Raw genomic sequence first — 14,884 nt, forward strand, 5'->3', positions numbered from 1 at the left:
GGATCCTACTCGGAACACCACAGACAAGGTTAGACTTTCCGGATCCTCATGAATGCCGCCATCTATCTAGCTTATACCCCGAAGATTCTGTTGGGGAGTCTAAGAGATACACATTCAAGCTCGGTTGCATGTAGAACGAAGGTGGTTATCAATCACGCGCGTTCATAGGTGAGAATGATGATGAGCGTCACATAATCATCACATTCATCATGTTCTTGGGTGCGAATGAATATCTTGGAATAAGAATAAGAGAGAATTGAATAAAAGGTAATAGTAATTGTATTGAAACTTGAGGTACAGCAGAGCTCCACACCCTTAATCTATGGTGTGCAGAAACTCCACCGTTGAAAATACATAAGTAAAAGGTTCAGGCATGGCCGAATGGCCAGCCCCCTGAGTGATCAAGAGACCGAATAATCAAAGGCTCAACAGTCAAGAGATTAAACTGTCAAAAGATGTCTAATACAATAGTTAACTGTTCTATTTATAATAAACTAGCTCCTAGGGTTTACATGAGTAAGTAATTGATGCATAAATCCACTTCCGGGGCCCATTTGGTGTGTGCTTGGGCTGAGCTTGATCTATCCACGAGCTGAGGCTTCTCTTGGAGTTGAACTCCGAGTTATGACGTGTTTTGGGCGTTCAACTCCGGATCATGACGTTTTTCTGGCGTTTAACTCCAGACAGCAGCATGTACTTGGCGTTCAACGCCAAGTTACATCGTCAATTTTCGAATAAAGTATGGACTATTATATATTGCTGGAAAGCTCTAGATGTCGACTTTCCAACGCCGTTGAGAGCGCACCATTTGGAGTTCTGTAGCTCCAGAAAAACCATTTTGAGTGTAGGGAGGTCAGATTCCAACAGCATCAGCAGTCCTTTTTGTCAGCCTTTTTCAGAATTTTGCTCAAGTCCCTCAATTTCAGCCAGAAATTACCTAAAATTACAGAAAAACACACAAAGTCATAGTAAAGTCCAGAAATGTGAATTTAACATAAAAACTAATGAAAACATCCCTAAAAGTAGCTTTAACTTACTAAAAACTACCCAAAAACAATGCCAAAAAGCGTATAAATTATCCGCTCATCACAACACCAAACTTAAATTGTTGCTTGTCCTCAAGCAACTGAAAATCAAATAGGATAAAAAGAAGAGAATATACTATAAATTCCAAATATCAATGAATATTAATTATAATTAGATGAGCGGGACTTGTAGCTTTTTGCTTCTGAACAGTTTTGGCATCTCACTTTTTCCTTTGAAGTTTAGAATGATTGGCTTCTCTAGGAACTTAGAATTTTGGATAGTGTTATTGATTCTCCTAGTTAAGCATGTTGATTCTTGAACACAGCTACTTATGAGTCTTGGCCGTGGCCCTAAGCATTTTGTTTTCCAGTATTACCACTGGATACATAAATGCCACAGACACATAACTGGGTGACCCTTTTCAGATTGTGACTCAGCTTTGCTAGAGTCCCCAGTTAGTGGTGTCCAGAGCTCTTAAGCACACTCTTTTTGCTTTGGATCACGACTTTAACCACTCAGTCTCAAGCTTTTCACTTGGACCTTCATGACACAAGCACATGGTTAGGGACAGCTTGATTTAGCCGCTTAGGCCTGGATTTTATTTCCTTGGGCCCTCCTATCCATTGATGCTCAAAGCCTTGGATCCTTTTTACCCTTGCCTTTTGGTTTTAAGGGCTATTGGCTTTTTCTGCTTGCTTTTTCTTTTTCTTTCTAAATTTTTTTTGCCATTTTTTTTTTCACAAGCTTCTTCTTTTTCACTGCTTTTTCTTGCTTCAAGAATCAATTTCATGATTTTTCAGATCCTCAATAACATTTCTCTTTGTTCATCATTCTTTCAAGAGCCAAAAATTTTAACACTCATAAACAACAATATCAAAAGACATATGCACTGTTCAATCATTCATTCAGAAAACAAAAAGTGTTGTCACCACATCAATAAAATTAAATTAAATTCAAGGATAATTTTGAAATTCATGTACTTCTTGTTTTTTTGAATTAAAACACATTTCATTTAAGAGAGGTGAAGGATTAATGGATTTTATTCATAGCTTTAAGGCATGGTTACTACATACTAATGATCATGAAGTAAAGACACAAAACATAGATAAACACAACATAAAAACGGAAAAGCAGAAAGAAATAAGAACAAGGAATGAATCCACCTTTAGTGGCGTCTTCTTCTTGAAGGTCCAACAATGTCCTTAAGCTCTTCTATGTCCCTTCCTTGCCTTTGTTGCTCCTCCCTCATTGCTCTTTGATCTTCTCTTATTTCTTGGAGAATGATGGAGTGCTCATGATGTTCCACCCTTAATTGTTCAACATTGTGGCTCAAACCTTCTAAGGAAGTGTTGAGTTGTTCCCAATAGTTGTTTGGAGGAAAGTGCATCCCTTGAGGCATCTCAGGGATTTCTTGATGATGAGCTTCCTCATGCATCTCTTGAGAACCGTGAGGGGTCTCTCTTGCTTGCTCCATCCTCTTCTTGGTGATGGGCTTATCCTCTTCAATGAGGATGTCTCCTTCTATGATAACTCCAGCTGAGTAACATAGATGGCAAATAAGGTGAGAAAAAGCTATAGGCTTGAGGTCCAGTCTTCTTAGTTGGACTGGCTTGCCTTTGGAGTCTCTCTTCCATTGAGCTCCTTCCACACAAATGTCCATAAGGACTTGGTCCAACCTTTGATCAAAGTTGACCCTTCTAGTGTAGGGGCGTTCATCTCCTTGCATCATGGGCAAGTGGAATGCCAACCTCACATTTTCTGGACTAAAATCCAAGTATTTCCCCCGAACCATTGTGAGATAATTCTTTGGACTCGGGTTCATACCTTGATCATGGTTCCTAGTGATCCATGCATTGGAATAGAATTCTTGAACCATTAAGATTCCGACTTGTTGCATGGGGTTGGTTAGGACTTCCCAACCTCTTCTTCGGACTTCATGTCGGATCTCTGGATACTCATTTTTCTTGAGCTTGAAAGGGACCTCAGGGATCACCTTCTTCTTTGCCACAACATCATAGAAGTGGTCTTGATGGCTCTTGGAGATGAATCTTTCCATCTCCCATGACTCGGAGGTGGAAGCTTTTGTCTTCCCTTTTCCTTTTCTAGAGGATTCTCCGGCCTTAGGTGCCATTGATGGTAATGGAAAAACAAAAAGCTTATGCTTTTACCACACCAAACTTAAAATATTGCTCGCCCTCGAGCAAGAGAAGAAAGAAGAGAAGAAGAAGAAGAGAATATGGTAGGGGGAAGAGATGTAGGTTCGGCCTAGGTGAAGAAGAAGGGGTTGTGTTGTGTGAAATTAAAGTAGAATGGAAGGGTATTTATAGGGAGAGAGGGTAGTGTGTATTCGGCCATTTAGGGTGGGAATGGGTAGGAAATTGGTTTTGAATTTTTGAAGGTAGGTGGGGTTTATGGGGAAGAGTGGATGGATGTGAATGGTGAAGGGAGTAATTGGGAAGAGAGATTGAGGTGATTGGTGAAGGGTTTTGGGAAAGAGTGTTTATTGGGAAGAGAGATTCAGAGATTGAAGTTGTTGGGAAGTGTGACATGGGGAAGAGTAAAATAGGATTAGGAGGTAAGGTGGGAATATGTTAGGTGGGGATCCTGTGGGGTCCACAGATCCTGAGGTGATCCTGTGGGGTCCACAGGTCCTGAGGTGTCAAGGAATTCCATTCCTGCACCAAATAGGCATGTAAAATGCCTTCGTGCACCATTCTGGCGTTTAAACTCCGTGTGGTGCACATTCTGGGCGTTCAACGCCCATGTAAAGCATGTTTCTGGCGTTGAACGCCAGTTTCATGCTTGTTACTGGCGTTCAGCGCCAGCTTTTCTTCTCTGGGCACATTCCTGGCGTTCAGCGCCAGAATGTTGCTTGTTTCTGGCGTTCAGCGCCAGAATGATGCTCTGTTCTGGCGTTGAACGCCGGCCAGATGCATCTTACTAGCGTTGAACGCCAGCCTGTGCGTCCTCCAGGGTGCGAATTTTTTTCTTCTGTTGTTTTTGGTTCTGTTTTTAATTTTTATGATTTTTTTCGTGACTCCTCATGATCATGTACCTAATAAAACACAAAATAACAATAAAATAGAATAAAATAAAAATTAGATAAATAAAATTGGGTTGCCTCCCAACAAGCGCTTCTTTAGTGTCAATAGCTTGACAGTGGCTCTCATGGAGCCACAAGGTAATCAGGTCAATGTTGTATAGTCCCAACACCAAACTTAGAGTTTGGATATGGGATCATAACACCAAACTTAGAGTTTGGTTGTGGTCTCACAACACCAAACTTAGAGTTTGACTGTGTGGGCTCTTCTTGACTCTGAACTGAGAGAAGCTCTTCATGCTTACTCTCTTCTGTCACAGAGGGATGTCCATGTGCCTTAAACACAAGGTAGTCCCCATTCAATTGAAGGACTAATTCACCTCTGTTGACATCTATCACAGCTCTTGCTGTGGCTAGGAAGGGTCTTCCAAGGATGATGTAATCATCCTCTTCCTTCCTAGTGTCTAAGATTATGAAATCAGCAGGGATGTAAAGGCCTTCAACCTTTACTAGCACGTCCTCTACTATTCTATAGGCTTGTCTCAATGACTTGTCTGCCAGTTGTAATGAGAACAAGGTAGGTTGTACCTCAATGATCCCCAGCTTCTCCATTACAGAGAGTGGCATAAGATTTATCCCTGACCCCAGATCACACAGAGCTTTTGCAAAGGTCATGGTGCCTATGGTACAAGGTATTAAGAACTTGCCAGGATCTTGTTTCTTTTGAGGTAGAATTTTCTGAATCCAAGTATCCAGTTCATTAATGAGCAAGGGAGGTTCACTTTCCCAAGTCTCATTACCAAATAACTTGGCATTCAGCTTCATGATAGCTCCTAAATATTGAGCAACTTGCTCTCCAGTCACATCTTCATCCTCTTCAGAAGAAGAATAGTCTTCAGAGCTCATGAATGGCAGAAGGAGATTTAATGGAATCTCTATGGTCTCTATATGAGCCCCAGATTCCTTTGGATCCTTAATAGGAAACTCCTTCTTGCTTGAGGGACGTCCCAGGAGGTCCTTCTCACTAGGATTTTCGTCCTCCTCCTCCCTTGTGCATTCGGCCACATTGATTATATCAATGGCCTTGCACTCTCCTTTTGGATTCTCTTCTGTATTGCTTGGGAGAATACTGTGAGGAGTTTCAATGACTTTCTTACTCAGCTGGCCCACTTGTGCCTCCAGATTTCTAATGGAGGATCTTGTTTCACTCATGAAACTGAAAGTGGCCTTTGATAGATCAGAGACTACATTGGCTAAATTAGAAGTGTTTTGTTCAGAATTTTCTGTCTGTTGCTGAGAAGATGATGGATATGGCTTGCTATTGCCCAGCCTATTACGTCCACCATTGTTAAAGCCTTGTTGAGGCTTTTGTTGATCCTTCCATGAGAAATTTGGATGATTTCTCCATGATGAGTTATAGGTGTTTCCATAAGGTTCACCCATGTAATTAACCTCCGCCATGGCAGGGTTCTCAGGATCATAAGCTTCTTCAGAAGCTGCCTCTATAGTACTATTGGATGCATGTTGCCATCCATTCAGATTTTGAGAGATCATGTTGACTTGTTGAGTCAACACTTTGTTCTGAGCCAATATGGCATTTAGAGTATCAATTTCAAGAACTCCTTTCTTCTGAGGTATTCCATTATTCACGGAATTCCTCTCAGAAGTGTACATGAATTGGTTGTTTGCAACCATGTCAATGAGTTCTTGAGCCTCTTCAGGCGTTTTCTTCAGGTGAATAGATCCACCTGCAGAATGGTCCAATGACATTTTCGAAAATTCAGAGAGACCATAATAGAATATATCTAATATGGTCTATTCTGAAAACATGTCAGATGGACATCTTTTGGTCAGCTGCTTGTATCTTTCCCAAGCTTCATAGAGGGATTCACCATCTTTTTGTTTGAAGGTTTGAACATCTACTCTCAGCTTGCTCAGCTTTTGAGGAGGAAAGAATTTATCCAAGAAGGCAGTGACCAGCTTATCCCATGAGTCCAGGCTATCCTTGGGTTGTGAATCCAACCATATTCTAGCTCTGTCTCTTACAGCAAAAGGGAAAAGCATGAGTCTGTAGACTTCAGGATCAACTCCATTCGTCTTTACATTCTCACAGATCTGCAAGAACTCAGTTAAAAACTGATAAGGGTCTTCAGATGGAAGTCCATAAAACTTGCAGTTTTGTTGCATTAAGGCAACTAGCTGAGGTTTCAGCTCAAAGTTGTTGGCTCCAATGGTACGAATGGAGATGCTTCTTCCATCAAACTTGGACGTTGGCTTTGTGAAGTCACCAAGCATTCTCCTTGCATTATTATTATTTTTGGCTGCCATCTCCTTCTCTTGTTCGAAAATTTCTGAAAGGTTGTTTCTGGATTGTTGTAATTTAGCTTCTCTTAATTTTCTCTTCAAAGTCCTTTCAGGTTCAGGATCAATTTCAACAAGAGTGCCTTTATCCGTGTTCCTGCTCATATGAAAGAGAAGAAAACAAGAAAAGAAAGAGGAATCCTCTATGTCACAGTATAGAGATTCCTTTATGTTAGTAGAAAAAGAAGGGAGTAGAAGAATGAAGAAGAATTCGGATTTTTAGATGAAGAGAGGTAAAGAGAAGTGTTAGTAAACAAATAATTAAATAGAAGAAGAAAAGAGAAAGAGAATTTCGAAAATAATTTTAAAAAGGGGTTAGTGATTTTCGAAAATTAGAGATAAATTGTAATTAAAATTGAAATTATTAATTAATTAAAAAGAATTTTTGAAAAAGAAAGAGGTATTTTCGAAAATTAGAGGGGGAGAAGTGGTTAGGTGGTTTTGAAAAAGATAAGAAACAAACAAAAAGTTAGTTAGTTGATTGAAAAAGATTTGAAATCAAAATTGAAAAAGATAAGAAGATAATAAGTTAGATAAGATATTTTGAAATCAAATTTTGAAAAAGATAAAATTTTTGAAAAAGATCAAATAAAAGATAAAAAAGATTTAATTCAAGAATTTTGAAATTATTTACTTCACTAACAAGAAACTACAAGATAAGATTCTAAAACTTTAAAGATTGAACCTTTCTTAACAAGAAACTAACAAACTTCAAATTTTTGACCCAATCACATTAATTATTAGTGAAAGATATATTTTTTTGATTTTTGAATTTTTTTAATTATGAGAGAGAAAAACAACAAAAATACTCAATGCATGAAATTTTTAGATCAAAACAATGAATGCATGCAAGAATGCTATGAATGTCAAGATGAACACCAAAAACACTTTGAAGATCATGATGAACATCAAGAACATAATTTTGAAAAATCTTTGATGCAAAGAAAACATGCAAGACACCAAACTTAGAAATTTTTAATGCATGGACTTTAACAAACAAAAAATGCATATGAAAAACAACAAACAACACAAAACAAGAAATCATCAGGATAAAACAAGAGGACTTATCAAGAACAACTTGAAGATCATGAAGAACACTATGAATGCATGGGATTTTCGAAAAATGCAAGAAAAATTTTTAAAGCATGCAATTGACACCAAACTTAAAAATTGACTCAAGAAACACAAAATATTTTTGATTTTTATGATTTTATTATTTTTTTGGATCTTTATAAAAAAATTTTTTCGAAAATAATGTTAGGAAAAACGAAAAATAGAAGAAAAATTTTGAAAAAGATTTTTTTGAAAAGAAAATTACCTAATCTGAGCAACGAGATGAACCGTCAGTTGTCCATACTCGAACAATCCCTGGCAACGGCGCCAAAAACTTGGTGGACGAAATTGTGATCCATTGTCTTTGTACTTGTATGAAATTTAATAATTGTCTTTATTTGAATTCACAACTCCGTTCAACTAACCAGCAAGTGTACTGGGTCGTCCAAGTAATAAACCTTACGTGAGTAAGGGTCGATCCCACAGAGATTGTTGGTATGAAGCAAGCTATGGTCACCTTGTAAATCTCAGTTAGGCAGATTAAATTGGTTTATGGTTTCGAAAATTAATAATAAAATAGAAATAATAAAAGGGATAGAATACTTATGCAGATTCATTGGTGGGAATTTCAGAAAAGCGAATGGAGATACTGTATGGCTCAAGAACGCCTACTTTCCTATTGCTTCAACTCAATCCTTCTTACTCCTTTCCATAGCAAGCTGTGTATAGGGGTTCACCGTTCGACGATGGCTACTTTGTATCCTCTCTGGAAAATGGTCCTCTGCGCTGTCACTCGCATGGCTAATCGTCTGGAGGCATCACACTGGCCGAAGGCTACATCCCATCCTCGCAGTGAAAACTACGCTCACGCACTCTGTCACAGCACGGCTAATCACTGGTTGGTTCCTGCTCCTGCTGGAATAGAATCCCTTGATTCTTTTGCGTCTGTCACTAACGCCCAGCACTTGCGAGTCTGAAGCACGTCACAGTCATTCATTACCGGAATCCTACTCGGAATACCACAGACAAGGTTAGACTTTCCGGATCCTCATGAATGCCGCCATCTATCTAGCTTATACCCCGAAGATTCTGTTGGGGAGTCTAAGAGATACACATTCAAGCTCGGTTGCATGTAGAACGAAGGTGGTTGTCAATCACGCGCGTTCATAGGTGAAAATGATGATGAGCGTCACATAATCATCACATTCATCATGTTCTTGGGTGCGAATGAATATCTTGGAATAAGAATAAGAGAGAATTGAATAAAAAGTAATAGTAATTGTATTGAAACTTGAGGTACAGCAGAGCTCCACACCCTTAATCTATGGTGTGCAGAAACTCCACCGTTGAAAATACATAAGTAAAAGGTTCAGGCATGGCCGAATGGCCAGCCCCCTGAGTGATCAAGAGACCGAATAATCAAAGGCTCAACAGTCAAGAGATTAAACTGTCAAAAGATGTCTAATACAATAGTTAACTGTTCTATTTATAATAAACTACCTCCTAGGGTTTACATGAGTAAGTAATTGATGCATAAATCCACTTCCGGGGCCCACTTGGTGTGTGCATGGGCTGAGCTTGATCTATCCACGAGCTGAGGCTTCTCTTGGAGTTGAACTCCGAGTTATGACGTGTTTTGGGCGTTCAACTCCGGATCATGACGTTTTTCTGGCGTTTAACTCTAGACAGCAGCATGTACTTGGCGTTCAACGCCATATTACGTCGTCAATTTCCGAATATAGTATGGACTATTATATATTGCTGGAAAACTCTGGATGTCAACTTTCCAACGCCGTTGAGAGCGCACCATTTGGAGTTCTGTAGCTCCAGAAAATCCATTTTGAGTGCAGGGAGGTCAGATTCCAACAGCATCAGCAGTTCTTTTTGTCAGCCTTTTTCAGAGTTTTGCTCAAGTCCCTCAATTTCAGCCAGAAATTACCTGAAATTACAGAAAAACACACAAACTCATAGTAAAGTCCAGAAATGTGAATTTAACATAAAAACTAATGAAAACATCCCTAAAAGTAGCTTGAACTTACTAAAAACTACCCAAAAACAATGCCAAAAAGCGTATAAATTATCCGCTCATCAACCATTCATGGACCAGATGCTTGAGAGGCTGGCTGGACATGAATACTACTGCTTTCTTAACAGTTATTCAGGTTACAACCAAATAGTTGTAGACCCCAAGGACCAGGAGAAAACTTTTTTTACTTGTCCATATGGTGTCTTTGCTTATAGGAGAATGTAACAACCCCGGTTTTCGAGTACGCGAGATCTTTTCTGAAAGTACGGAGAACTCCGGAGGATCAGTAAGGGGAGAAGCTTTGATATATTATCAAGTATCTCAATCCTAATTGTCATTATGTCATCTTTAAGCTAGAACTTTTTATGAGGCAAGCTCGATAATGCAGTTACGAAGAACATAGTTTTTGAACCGTATCGATTAGGAGTTTTGATCCGGTTTTTCGTAAATAGTCTCAGTTTGACGAACCGGACTCGATTCAAGAGAGAAGAGAGATAATAGGGTAATATCATCATTATATGAGTATTAGAAGTTTCTTGAATGATATTATAAGGTTACCTGGTTAGTTTTAGTTAAAAACAGAAAATCGGTTTAACCGGGTTCACAGTTTACTGGTGCAGCTTAGCACCAGCACTCTCTGATGACTTTAGCAATGCTAAGGCCTCATTATTCATGTTTTATTCTCATAATAAATATGTTACTAGTGTCATTTATGCTAGTAGCTCAGAAAATAATTTTTAGAGATGTTTTTGCAAGTGTTCCGATACACCTAGTTTTAGTAGTTATACACCTGAGATATTTTAATATTATTTTAATCCACCTCCAAGCAACCAATCACAACTCACCCTACACCCCCAAAACCCCCAAGGCTGGCTCATTTTCACTTTGTGGCCGAAAATAGGTAGAGAGAAAAAGAGAGAAAAGTTCTTAGTTCCAAATCTTCAAAGCTTGATTTCTGCTGAACTAAAACTCAAATCAAAATTCCAATCCGACCAAAATGATCCTCTCTTCTTTCTCTACATGATCATATGACTTATCAAGGCTGGGATCAAGGTGAGTTGGCTGCACCATCTCTCTTTTGATTCGGTTTCAAGGAAACATGGTTAAATATGTGTTTCTTGGTGTGATTTAGGAAGAAAAAGTGCTTAAGGACCACCTGAAAGTTTGATTGAATTAAGAGCAGCAAAACCAGGTAGGGTGTCACGAAATTAATCTTGATTATTTGTGTTTGAGATGTGTGAATGTTGTATTATTTGGCTGTGCTAAAAATTGGTTGCATATATGATTGATTCTTGGTGAAAATTTGGTGAAATTTTGATGAAATTTGATGAAATGCAAGCTTTATGTTCATGTTCTTGGAGCAGCTGGAAAAACGAAACCCTAGGCTTAAATTGAGGTTCAATTTGTGATGAAATCATGTAGAAAAGATGGGGTTTTAGTGGCTGCTAATTTATTATGAATTATAGTAAAAATCGGTTGCTGAAAAGACTGAAAAACGGGTAAAAACAGAGAAAGAATTTGAAGAATATATGAAGAACATGAAGAACACTTTGAGTGTGGTGAAGAACATTGAAGAACACCTTTTAGATCTTAGAAAGGGCAAGGAAGTAATTATTTTGGTGTTTAAGGGGTTATTTGGTAATTTCTGAAAGTTAGGGTGGTAAAAGTTGAAATATTAAAAGTTACGGGTGGTAAAAAGTGAATTTTAAAGGTTAAAAGTAAAAGTGGGTTAATTTTCGAAAATTTAATAATAAAATAATAAATAATAATAAAATATTAAATAATAATATTTAATTAAAAATAATATTTTAATAAAAATAATAAAATAATGCAGAAAAGGCAGTTTTCTGTAAAAGCTTTAGAAAGACAACTTTAAGTGCAGAATCTCATAATTACCTTCATAAAACACTTAGGGAGTGGTAATAACATGTTAGTGAGGAAAAGATAAAGAAAAGATAAAAGTTAAAGAAAAGATAACATGTTGGTATGAAGCAAGCTATGGTCACCTTGCAAATCTCAGTTAGGCAGATTAAAAAGTTATGGGTTCGAAAATAGAAATAAAGATTAGAAATAATAAAAAGGATAGAATACTTATGTAGATTCATTGGTAGGAATTTCAGATAAGCGGAATGGAGGTGCTGTAGAGCTCTCGGACGCCTGCCTTCCTATTCCTTCTACTCAATCCTTCTTACTCCTTTCCATGGCAAGCTTTGTATAGGGGTTCACTATCAGCTGTGGCTACTTTCATTCCTCTCGGGGAAATAACCTGTACGGCTGTCAGTCGCACAGCTAACCAGTCTGGAGGCATCACCCATGGTTGATAGCTACATCCCATCCTCGCAGTGAAAGCTAATGCACGCACTCTGTCACAGTACGGCCAATCACCGGTTGGTTCCCGCTCCTACTGGAATAGAATCCCTCTTTTGCGTTTGTCACTAACGCCCAGCAGGTTAAAGTTTGAAGCACGTCACAGTCATTCATGAACGGAATCCTACTCGGAATACCACAGAGAAGGTGAGACTTTCCGGATTCCCAGGATCCTACTCGGAACACCACAGACAAGGTTGGACTTTCCGGATCCAGATAAATGCTGCCATCCATCTAGCTTATACCACGAAGATTCTGTTGTGGAATCTAAGAGATACACATTCAAGCTTGTGTTGCATGTAGAACGTAAGTGGTTGTCAATCACGCGCGTTCATGAGTGAGAACGTTAATGAGGGTTATTAACTCATCACATTCATCATGTTCTTGGGTACGAATGAATATCTTGGAATAAGAATAAAAGAGGAATTGGATAAAAGAAAATAGAACTTCATTAATCTTTGAGGTACAGCAGAGCTCCACACCCTTAATCTATGGTGTGCAGAAACTCCACCGTTAAAAATACATAAGCAAGAGGTCCAGGCATGGCCGAATGGCCAGCCCCCTAAACGTGATCACAGGATAGAAAATACAATCCAGGATGTCTAATACAATAGTAAAAGGTCCTATATATACTAGACTAGCTACTAGGGTTTACATGAGTAAGTAATTGATGCATAAATCCACTTCCGGGGCCCACTTGGTGTGTGCTTGGGCTGAGCTTGATCAATCCACGAGCTAAGGCATTTCTTGGCGTTAAACTCCAGGTTATGACGTGTTTTGGGCGTTTAACTCCGGATCATGACGTTTTTCTGGCGTTTTACTCCAGACAGCAGCATGTACTTGGCGTTTAACGCCAAGTTACGTCGTCATTCTTCGACTAAAGTATGGACTATTATATATTTCTGGAAAGCCCTGGATGTCTACTTTCCAACGCCGTTGAGAGCGCGCCATTTGGAGTTCTGTAGCTCCAGAAAATCCATTTCGAGTGCAGGGAGGTCAGAATCCAACAGCATCAGCAGTCCTTTTGTCAGTTTTTCAGAGTTTTGCTCAAATCCCTCAATTTCAGTCAGAATTTACCTGAAATCACAGAAAAACACACAAACTCATAGTAAAGTCCAGAAATGTGAATTTAACATAAAAACTAATGAAAACATCCCTAAAAGTAGCTTAAACTTACTAAAAACTATATAAAAACAATGCCAAAAAGCGTATAAATTATCCGCTCATCACAACACCAAACTTAAATTGTTGCTTGTCCCCAAGCAACTGAAAATCAAATAGGATAAAAAGAAGAGAACATACTATAAACTCCAAAATATCAATGAATAGTAATTTAATCAGATGAGCGGGACTTGTAGCTTTTTGCTTCTGAACAGGTTTGGCATCTAACTTTTTCCTTTGAAGTTTAGAATGATTGGCTTCTCTAGGAACTTAGAATTTTGGATAGTGTTATTGACTTTCCTAGTTAAGCATGTTGATTCTTGAACACAGCTACTTATGAGTCTTGGCTGTGGCCCTAAGCACTTTGTCTTCCAGTATTACCACCGGATACACAAATGCCACAGACACATAACTGGGTGAACCTTTTCAGATTGTGACTCAGCTTTGCTAAAGTCCCCAGTTAGTGGTGTCCAGAGCTCTTAAGCACACTCTTTTGCTTTGGATCACGACTTTAACCATTCAGTCTCAAGCTTTTCACTTGGACCTTCATGACACAAGCACATGGTTAGGGACAGCTTGATTCAGCCGCTTAGGCCTGGATTTTAATTTCCTTGGGCCCTCCTATCCATTGATGCTCAAAGCCTTGGATCCTTGCTAAAATTTTTGCCACTTTTTTTTTTTCCACTGCTTTTTCTTGCTTCAAGAATCAATTTCATGGTGTTTTTCAGATCATCAATAACATTTCTCTTTTGTTCATCATTCTTTCAAGCACCAACAGTTTTAACATTCATAAACAACAAGATCAAAAGACATATGCACTGTTCATTCATTCATTCAGAAAACAAAAATTATTGCCACCACATCAATATAATTAAATTAAATTCACTAATAATTTCGAAAATTATGTACTTCTTGTTCTTTTGATTTAAAACATTTTTCTTTTAAGAGAGGTGAAGGACTACTGGATTTTATTCATAGCTTTAAAGCATGGTTTACATACTAATGATCATGAAATAGAGACACAAAAACATAGATAAACATAGCATTAAAAACCGAAAACAGAAAGAAATAAAGAACAAGGAATGAATCCACCTTAGTGGCGTCTTCTTCTTGAAGGACCAATGATGTTCTTCAACTCTTCTATGTCCCTTCCTTGCCTTTGTTGCTCCTCCCTCATTGCTCTTTGATCTTCTCTTATTTCTTGGAGAGTGAGGGTGTGTTCATGGTGTTCCACCCTTAATTGTTCAACATTATGGCTCAAATCTTCCAAGGAGGTGCTAAGTTGCTCCCAATAGTTGTTGGGAGGAAAGTGCATTCCATGAGGCATTTGTTGATGATGAACTTCCTCATGTTCTTCTTGGGGGCCGTGAGGGACTTCCTTTGTTTGCTCCATCCTTTTCTTGGTGATGGGCTTGTCTTCTTCAATGGAGACATCTCCATCTATGATAACTCCAGTTGAATAACATAGATGGCATATGAGGTGAGGGAATGCTAGCCGTGCCATGTATGAAGGCTTGTCAGCTATTTTGTAGAGTTCATTGGCTATGACTTCATGAACCTCTACTTCCTCTCCAATCATGATGCTATGGATCATGATGGCCCGATCCACAGTAACTTCAGATCGGTTGCTTGTAGGGATGATGGATCTTTGAATAAACTCCAACCATCCTCTAGCTACAGGCTTGAGGTCCAGTCTTCTTAGTTGGACTGGCTTGCCTTTGGAATCTACTTTCCATTGGGCGCCTTCCACACATATGTCCATAAGGACTTGGTCCAACCTTTGGTTAAAGTTGACCCTTCTTGTGTAGGGGTGTTCATCACCTTGCATCATAGGCAAATGAAACGCCAAC

General features: G+C 38.7%; 1 non-coding gene across 1 annotated transcript; it reads left to right on the forward strand.

The window, feature by feature from the left end:
* The first annotated feature begins 5,894 nt into the window (after nt 1-5,894).
* Nucleotides 5,895-5,998, forward strand: LOC130972201 (small nucleolar RNA R71). The gene has a single exon (XR_009083394.1). It is a non-coding gene; the product is annotated as a small nucleolar RNA R71 (small nucleolar RNA).
* The last annotated feature ends 8,886 nt before the right edge of the window (nt 5,999-14,884 follow it).

This window comes from Arachis stenosperma, chromosome 3 (genome assembly GCF_014773155.1).
Source record: "Arachis stenosperma cultivar V10309 chromosome 3, arast.V10309.gnm1.PFL2, whole genome shotgun sequence".
NCBI classification, from domain to species: Eukaryota; Viridiplantae; Streptophyta; class Magnoliopsida; order Fabales; family Fabaceae; genus Arachis; species Arachis stenosperma.